A 10,075-nucleotide genomic window follows, 5' to 3' on the forward strand; every position below is an offset into this window, starting at 1 on the left:
CCTGCGGCCGGCCGCACCCACCGCACCGGGCTGCTCCCGGGCCCGGTGCCACGCTGACCGTCTGCCAGGCCGGGGGGGGGGCGCGGAGGGGAAAGCCCGCTACCTACCGGCCCACCGAGGTTTCCCCCTTCCCCCCGGCCACGTCCCGAGGGGAGGGGCCCCGGTGGGCAGCAGCGTGGCGCCCCCGCGCCCGCCCGGAGCCGCCACCCTACCCCGTCCGGAGGGCGGAGCAGCTCGGGCCGCGCGCCGCCGCCGCGCCAGGGGCCGCCGGAAGCTCGGCACGGCAGCGGGGGCGGGGCGGCGGAGGAAGAGGCGCGGCGGCGGCGGGCCGAGGCGGGGCCGCGATCTGCGCGTGCCCGCGGCGGAGCGCGGGGTGGGCCGGGCCGGGCCGTTAACGGTCGTTGAGGGAGGCGCGCTGTGGGGGCTCTTGGCCAGAGTAGTTTGTTCCGTGTCCCGGTCTTTAGTTTACTTGCAAAATCAAGCGGAAGGCGGTGGAGGGATGCTGTTTGTTGTGGCTCCAGTCACACCAGCCCGTGCCGTTTTATTCCTCTACAGCTGCGCAACGCTGCGGTGAGGCGGGTGCTGCCCTGGACAAGCCGCAACCCGGCTTCCCCCAGAGCTTCTTAATAGACGCCTTCTAAGTCTCGCCCTAGCCCCAGCTCAACTGGGTCATGATTTTAACCTGGTGTTTTGAGTCCCCAGCCTGTCCTAAGGGCACCCCTGATTTTAATTGATCATAATGAGTACTTGCTCCATCGAGTTGTAGTGCCTCTTGAGTCCCTAACTGGCATATTGTGAAGGAAATGTCATGTTTTGCTTCCATATCCTTTAATTTGATACACGTGTACAAGCATTTGTGCTTTCTCTCTCAACTGCCACTTCCAATTCCAGCTCCTGTGATGATTGTAAAAATTTCTCTCTGTCCAGTCTCCTCATGTCTCCGGCAATGCTCCGTGTTCATTTTCATAGAATCACAGAATGTCCTGAGTTGGAAGGGACACACGAGGATCATCAAGTCCAGCTCCTGTCCCTGTACAGGACAACCCCACAGTTCACACCATGTGTCTGAGGACATTGTCCAGTCTCTTCTTGAACACTGTCAGACTTGAGGCCATGACACCTCCCTGGGGAGCCTGTTCCAGTGCTGCACCACCCTCTGGGGGAAGAACCTTTTCCTCACGTCCAACCTAAACCTCCCCTGGCACATCTTCCTGACATTCCCTTGGGTTCTGTCACTGGTCACTAAAGAGAAAAGTTTAGTGCCTGCCCTTCCTCCTCCCCTTGTGAGGAAGCTGTAGCCGCCATGAGGTCTCCCCTCAGCCTCCTCCAGGCTGAACAGACCCAGTGACCTCAGCCGCTCCTCATGCGGCTTCCTCTCCAAACCCTTCAACAACTTCGTAGCCCTCTTCTGGACACTCTCTAGTAGCTTAATATGTTTTTTATCCTGTGGTGCCCAGAACTGCACACAGTGCTCCAGGTGAGGCTGCACCAGTGCGGAGTAGAGCGGGACAATACAATACAATACAATACAATACAATACAATACAATACAATACAATACAAAGTTACATGGTACCTGGGACCGTTCAGTTATGGAAGAAAATAGTGATGCTGACTTTGACCAAATGTTCAAAATATAATTCTAAAAATCCGTAAAAGAGTCAAAATACTTGATATCTAAAGTACTTTTTGTATAATGCTTTAATGTAAATTTGATACATTTATGATAAATTCCAAATATAGAAATCTATAAATTTAGGGTAGAGTGCTTCCCTGTTGTTAAATGTAGTGGCAGACAGGCCACTACACAACCCTGCTTCCCACAAGCAGATGTACCAGGGTGACCAGTTTATAGGTGATTCACATACCTGCATGCACTTATGTGCACACTTACAGAAATACACATACATACATACATATTTTATATGCATGAGATGCCACTGTACTATTTTAAAATAACAATTTAAGCCCCAAGTTTTAAGGCACTACTTCTACGAAAGAGGAAGATAAGCTGCCCGTGGTTCCAGTGCCCGTGGTGTAGTGTGCCCTTCTGCATCATTTAGCCTCGCATCTGTCCTACAGTCAGGTGCTAGCTACAGTGTTTATGAAGGTGCTTTCAAGCATCAACTTCCCAGGTAGTGGCCACCTCAAAATTTGAATTTGTAATACCAAAAAAAAAAAAAAAAAGGGAATAAGACTATGAATAAGTTTGGTGAGTCAGAAAATAGGTGAGGCATGAAGCTGAATTTTTGTGTTTTATTTTGTTTATGTTATTGTTTTAATTTTAGGTTTTGTACATATGATGCTACCTTCCCATTCTGAATTAAATCAAGAAACTGGGAACATTTGGAAAGCACAATTTATCTAGCCCACTTAATACTTTTACTTTAGCGTTAGATGTATCACCTAAGAACAGGAACGTAAAAGTTTCTATTTCTGTCTATTTGCTATAAAGAAAAATGAGGCCACTAGCTGAGATACCTGTACAGAGGTCTGTGTTTGGCCAAGTCATTCCTGTCATGTGTTCATTTTAGGACTGTATTGAGAATGAGTTCTGCATCAGCACAGAAGGCAGATGGATATGAAAAGTTCTTCTCTCAGTCCATTCCTCTTCCGTCTCTCAGAGGCTGAAATTATCACAGGTTCATCTTAACTAAACTTAGCTCTGTAAAACTTATGTGTTTGATCTAGACTGCTAGTCTTATTCTATAATCCATGGGAAGACATGGATATCTCTAGGTGATCCAGCCTGTCCCATTCACTCCCATAAGAGGCAGCTAACATACACAGAAGCTCTAGAGATGCACCTCTCTCCACTTAGCACAGACTATCCCCAGGCTTTCAGACAGCAAGTAGGATACGCTAGGTATGAACATATCCTTTCCAAGCCAAACAAATCACAGACCCTACTTCATTGTTATTCACAGAAGTTGTCCAACAGCAGAGAGCATTTTAAAACTGCAGAGAGACTAGTATTTATTGAAGGGGGCAGAGGACGTTGGGTGACAGTGTCCTTTTTCGTCTGTGCTGCTGTCTCAGATTCAAGCTATGTGCATTCAAGTTGTGCTCCAAATTACTGTCAAATTGTCATTCCACAGTCTTTCTAAAAATCAATTGATGATCTGTTTTTATTCAACAGTTATCCACATCTGGAGCTGACAGATAATTTCCAGTAAGCTATGCCACATAAACACTTTACACGTATTTCTATATACACATCAGCAGTAAAATTAGGCATAAAATATGTTCCAGAAATGATCCTCTGTGTTTAAAGAAAATGTATTAGTAGAAAAGTATAGGAACCCTTCTGTTTGTAAAATAACAGTGAGATTTGTCTTTGTGTTAATCAAGCTTTGTAATAACCAAATTCATGTTTTAATAGCATCCTGCTTTTCCTTCAACTTTTGCTCATGATGATAAGCAGTGCTATGGCTTGCTAATTAGGGGGAAATCCTACTGCAGTCAGTAGAAATACTGTTATTTCAAAATTACATATACAGAATGGAAAGGCCTTATAACTGGCTCGGTTAAATGTGATTGAGTTATGTCTGTGTCTATACCAAAAGGCATGTAAGGGAATGATGTAGCTAGTGACAATTACTTTTGACTCCCAAGACATGTGGCTGGATCTTGAATCCATGGTCACGTACTTTAACTCACTCGTCACCACAAGACACCATTGTGATGACCAATACATTGTCCAAAGGGAACCTTTCCATAGGAGAAGGTAAAGATCCCACCACATCAGCTATTTTGTCTGGTGGTTGGAACTCCAAGGCTCTTTTAAGTTCTGCACTCCCAGAAGACATCCAGATTCACTGTTCCAGCTGAGGTGATTACTGAAAAAGGACATGTATTGTAGCAAAGGGATTTTTAGTGAGAACGAAGAATCTACTGATTAAGCAATTAAGGTTACCTGAGCTTTGGGTAAAGAGTTAGGAGACAGCTCCTCCTGAAACTGGAGTAGCACTTTTGTTAAATCTGCAAAAAAAGAGAGGCCTGTGTTGCAGTTTCTTACATTTTGTTTGTGGAAACATTTTGTAAATAAATCATGCAAAAAACTACCTGGCTTGTAAGTCACCAGTTCCTGGTCCCAGAAAAAAACTCATCTCAATTTTGCAAAGCTATATATTTTAAAGGGTTAAACTGAACCCTAAAAATAATGAAATTATTTTAATCAGTGAGTTATTTTTAATACAACAAATTTAGCCAAGTGTTAACTGCAAAGCAGAACTGAGTGCATGTGCATAACACCGTTGCCCTTGGTGTGAGTTGTTCTCTCTGGCTTCCTCTGCATCCCAGGATATTAACCCAGCATGGGAAACATCTCACTGCCTCTTGGACCAGCATTACTGCTTTTTGATATGTGAAATTACATATACTCTTTGAAGTGGAAGAGAAAGTATAGTAAGTCAATGAGACTCCTCACTGAGTAAATTTAAATATGTTTGTAGGAGTTTCCATGAGCCAGGCCTAACAAGTCATTGGTGCCTGTGTCAGCTTGAACTCTGTTTTATTTCCAGAGGAAATTTTTTATTCCCTGTGGGGTTTTTTTCCATGTAACAATATCTTGTGTTAGCATCCTCTCTCTGCTATGCTCTATGAAAGTACCATATTGCGCAGTTATATACTTGCGGCATTTTATCTTTATGTTCCTGTATTTTTATTAAAAGATAAAGGGAAGAATGTGTCACAGCATAAGTATGTGCTTAAATTCTATACACAATTAAACTAATGCAGTATTTTATCTGTGTCTCTGCTGCCTGGAACTGGTTCTCGGTAGGTCATATAGAATTTAGACTGTAGACTCACTGGGGCAAGGGCAATGTCTTGCCATGTCTCCTGTGAAGTCCCCAGTATATGTTGTCAAATTATATAACAGTAACAGTTTCAGCATTTGAATGGTTAAGTACTGCCCTTCCTGTGGAAGCACTCTGCGCGATATGTAATTAAGCTTTAAGAAAAAAGCATAAAGAATGAGAAAATCCTAATTTATCAAAGTACAGTATTACCTGGACATATCATTGTTAAAAATCTTTCCTCTTTTCTGTCTTTCTGTAGAAATATGAGCAATAATCCTATAACCTGGAAAGGAGGTGCTGACTGAAATTGTCATGAGGTTTTTAATGAGGATTAGGGAATCCGAGATAGTAAAATCTACTGTATACAAGGAGGTTGTTGTGAAAGAAGCTTCGGACAAGTCCTTTGTCAGCAGCAGTAGGATCCAGTAAGGATAATATGCTAATTTTAACCAGCAGTAAGCTTCATATAGGAACCGAAAGAGACAGATATAGATACAATCTTATTAAGCTTTTGTGTTGACACTGTACAGCTTGTTACTGTATTCAACTGAAATTTAAGAGCGGGAATATAAAACCTGTATAACATTTTAGCAAGATATACAGTAACATTGAAACCTGAATAACAATGGAAAGAATAAGTAGAAAATTCCCTTAGCCCTTGGGCTACCGCCATTTTTCTGTTCCAGCAGACAAATAAATGCTCTAGGTGTCTATGCCATAGAAACTTTCCCGGAGGCAATTCTGGCAAAGCACCTACTTTCTTCAAATGGGACCCATTGCTGTCACCTTCTGAATGTCAGATTTCTAAAGCTTAGTGCTTCTGGTGCACTGTCGGCTGCTTTTCGTCTCTAGGCTTTCCTTGCAGCCTGCTAGGAGTGCATAAGAGTATCACAGGCATGTATGCTCAAGGAAGAGAGACAATAGATTCCTTCTTCATAACAACTAGAGAGCTGCAAGGTACGTTTGAGCAAGGTCTTATTGTAATTTCACCATGAAAGGAAAGTTCTAATAATTAGCAGGGCTCTGTGTCTTATCAGGCTTATGATATAGCTTGGTAGTAACTGCTAATCAGCTCGAGTCCCCTTTATCATGCCAGTACTTTTTCTTTAGAAATATATCAGGCATTTCAAATTTTCTTGCATAACAGACTGTATGAACTGACTGGCAGCAAGGAGCAGATGACAGGTAGTTTTGAGACAGGTGTGTGCAATGTTTTGTGCAGTTTTTTAGCACAAAAACCAAAGGAATAGGTACAGCTGCAGTCCAGTACTTCAGTATTTTCAGATCTGAGCCATATTGATTTCAATAGAGATGTGTCATTTAACCTCACAAAAATACATTATTAGCCTCTCATCAGTCAACACAGAACTATTTTAAACCCTTTGTAATATGTTCATATGACCAGAGATACTTTCATAGGTCACTTGTGTTCCGTGGTTACAAAGCTGCCTGTGGCTCATCCACCGCTGCCACGTTTCACAATGGCATCATCAGTCAAAGCAGAGCTCAGCAGAGCTGAAGTGTTACAGATGCTAAACAGTAAGATGATTCCATCCAAGGGTTAGAAACCTGGAAAACTATGAAAAGTACTGTAAAGTGCCTATCGCTGTTCCAATCAGATCAATGTGAGCATTGTTAACAGTGTCAATGAATGGAGAAGTCGGTGGCAGTGCTTCGCAACTGATGTCTTAGGCTTCCAACATGATGGATCAGACATGCAAAAGTTTTCTTTCAGAAATAGTATGTTCATCCACTGTGTGCAGAAAAGCTGCTTTCAGCCATGTAAATATGCTAACAGTAAAACCATATACTTGTTTAGTACCTTTCTCCACTGCTAAAGATATCATGCAAGTATAAAAACTAAAAGTAGTGTATTACAAGACAATATACCCATAAAAAAGTTAAGTAGACTTTAGTGCTTGCTGTGGAGTTCTGTTTTGTCTTTAAAAACAAGGAGAGGAAATATGCAAAGCATGTTGCAAAGCTTATTCTGTGACCAAACAGTTCAGAGTAAATATTCCGCAACTTATTCAGCATTTTATTTTGTTGCTTTCTTCTGAAACAAAATTATTCCTGAATTTTGGTGAAGGGAGGTCTGGGAACTCTAAACGTGTGCAAGCCCTAAAAAGTCATGAGAAATTCACCACAACTTAGGCAGTTAGTGACCTAATGACCTCTTGGTTAACCTAATGAGTCCTCTCTGGCAAGTAATGGCACAAAAAAGGATCATATCTTCTCAAAGAGGTAAGGTCTATTCATCAGCAGAAGTTCAGTATGGATATCATGCAAATACAAAGTAACACAACCAGGTGTCTGACCCAAGCATTCTCTGTTTTTGAATGAATTTGCTACAGCAATAGGAACAATGGGACTAAGTCACTTCTGAAGTATGTGTGGATACCTTGTTGACATTCAAACAATCAGAATATAAAAGCCAAGAATGTGCTGTTTGGTTTTTGGTTTTGTTTGTTTGTTTCATCAGTTGGGGAATGGTTTGTTTCGGTTTGGTTTGTGGTTTTGGTTTGTGGTTTGTTTGTTTTCTTTTTCATTCTTGTCTTCTAATTATACTGGAATTTTCTACCTTGGTGAGCTGAATGCTCTATTTCTGTCTTACAACTAGTCAGAAACAAATGAGCTGTTAGTTACAAGAAGTTCTCCAGCCCTTGGGTCTTAGTTTATTTAGATAGCTCCCTTCTGTTTTGCTTTTGAAATTATCATATTTCGTTGCAGGAATTTGGCTGGATTTCATAGTTGATGAAGTAGGTTTGTGATCTAGGTAATATTTACAAAGAGAGGGTGAATAGGCAGCAATATCAAACATCAGTGGTGTACTAGTACAGAGGGGAATCATAATGGACAGGACAGCCACATATATTTGTGCAGCATTGCCAGGGAGAAATGCAGTTACGTGGGAATAAATGCTTGCTGTTCTCAAACAAGAAACACTAGGCATCCTTTTAAAATAATTCCTTTTCCAGATTCATACATCATTATTGCTTTGGAAAGTGAAATCATATCATAATGGGAGGTGATGGTTCCTGGCTGTAAAATTACCAGCGTTATGAAACTTTAAAGACACAGATGTGTTCAGACTGAGTTAAGTATGATAGATCAGCACACTGTTAAATCTGCATGGTCTGTGATTTTATCAGCTGTGGATTGATTCCCAGTATGTTAATGAAGACCTATGTAAAGTTTTCTTGATTAACTTAAGGCTTATAACTTGTTACTTTAGCACTAAACAAGATTTAGTTTTTTGAGCTGTTGCATCTGATACCTCAATTATTCATCCTGGGAATTAATGTACAATTAGCATGAATTCCTGCTCACATGGAAATAGATGGTTATGCTAATTTGGATACAGTTGCTGAAAGAATTCTGAACAATGAAAAGGCCAATATTAATATCTTTGTATTGGATACAGATCAGACTAGGTAAGGAACAATTTTTTTCATGTAGAAATATCTTTACAGTCTATTTGTTCCATTCTCCCTTCAGTTTTAGGCTATTCGGCAAATCTGCCAATGATTTCACATCATCATGACTGTTAAGTAGTTTTTGACTACAAATATAAAATATTTGGCCTACTTCTGTACTGATTTGTATACTTCTGAAGGAGGGTAACTCCTTTGAAGTTACTGGAACTACCCCATTATAAAGTCACTTAAGGAAGACTGTAGGTAGGTCAGTTCTTCCTGGAGCTTTTTCCTCCAGCACATAATGCCTGAGATTTGCCAGTGAATTACTGGTACTGTAATTAATTAGTTCACCCAAAAATGAAATAACAGCATGCAGTTGCTAAGAACACTGGAATATGTTTGTCATGGCAGAGCGATTTCCTTCTTAGCTTTTAAATACAGCAGTTTCACCAGAAGAGCAGTGTTTGATTTGAACCTGTCTTTTCTGATCTATTGATTTCTCTGCTTCCTGGCACCAAAAGCTTTCCTCACTGTTTGGAGGACAGAGCTAAGGATCATCAGTCCAAGTCTGAAGCTGCAGTGACATCTGCAGCTCCTGCGTGGGTTGAGGAGGCTTGGGATGCACAGAAAACTGCTTATGTGCATGCAGCCCACTCACCTCCACGCAGGGGACACCAAGTTACCTGGAATAACCAGCAAAATGAAACAGGGTTTTTTTGCTGCCTGCTGTTAGCTTCCAGTATGCATTAATGAAATATATTAAGCCTTGTTAGTGAGATTTTCCCCTTTTCTATTATTGTAACCCTTTAGACTGAGTGTCGCCCTATCCCTGGCTTCCTGATGATCGCTTATTCTGGGCACATAGTTGGTGCTGAAGGTGGCATTGTTATTGACTGAACATAGTAACTGCTTGAGAAAATGTTGATTACTTCACATTCCTGAAAATTAATCCTGAAACCTTCCTGAACTGTATTAATCAACTCCTTTAACTTTTCCTCTAGCAGAGAAGGTGGAGGCCAGTAATGTCATTGAAGAGCAGGTGCTCTTCCCTGCCTCATTAGCACCTTGCCTTCCTCAGTTACAAAATCCCCAAAACCAAGAGCACTGGTTATAGTTTTTACAGAGCTCTGTTGGCCTGTCCTGTCTCTGCAGCTAACCATTTGTCTGCCTCTTCCACCGTGTTAAATCAGCCCCTTGTGACAGCACCCTCAAGACCTGCAGAAACAACGGCTCTGGAATGACGCGGCAGGTCTGAAGAAGATTGATGGCAGCTAGAATGGTGGGCCGATGGGAGCATTTAAACACACCAGCTTCTGAGAGACTGAGGAGGAAATCAGGAGCGTGAGGATGATAAAAGGGGAATATGAGGGCATAGGAGGGAGGAGAAGCAGGGACTCCATAAATAAGAGCTGGCCAGATCCCAAGACAGGAGGGTAATCTCAAAATGCCTATAAAGTGGATGCTGGTAGCAAATGAGTTTTTATTTTTTATATGGGTATTCAGACTGCATCAGGAACAGAATGCAAGGGGGCACTTAGATCTAATAATAGAAGTTGTGTTAGAAAAAAAAAAAAAAAGGAAATATTTTCTTCCCTGTATTTGCAATAATTATCTTCTGACAGTCATCTTTACATTATGTCACAAAATCGAATACTACTGCTGGATTATTTTGTGATCAGCAAGGATGTTTGTAGTACTGTGTCTGCACGGCATATCTCACCGGATGTCCTTGTGGTTCTGGGACATCTGTGGAGGATTTTTCCTTCCACATGCAAGGCAGCACAGCGCAACTGGCCAAGGATATTATTCTGAAGCACCAGGCTGACCTGCCTCCACACACTGGATACTGGAATTA

The 10,075-nt window shown here is 41.8% G+C and overlaps 1 protein-coding gene across 2 annotated transcripts in view; it reads right to left on the bottom strand.

Moving 5' to 3' along the window:
- Positions 1-298, bottom strand: part of FBXL4 (F-box and leucine rich repeat protein 4) — a 70,330-nt gene extending 70,032 nt beyond the window's left edge. Inside the window, exon 1 of one of the 2 annotated variants that reach the window (XM_065056572.1) lies at positions 213-298. The gene's annotated coding sequence lies outside the window, so the exon portion shown is untranslated. Of the gene's footprint in view, position 1 lies in introns of both variants that reach the window. The other variant, XM_065056571.1, reaches the window with a different exon arrangement.
- Between the last annotated feature and the right edge of the window lie 9,777 nt (positions 299-10,075).

This window comes from Columba livia, chromosome 3 (assembly GCF_036013475.1).
Source record: "Columba livia isolate bColLiv1 breed racing homer chromosome 3, bColLiv1.pat.W.v2, whole genome shotgun sequence".
Classification (NCBI taxonomy): Eukaryota; Metazoa; Chordata; class Aves; order Columbiformes; family Columbidae; genus Columba; species Columba livia.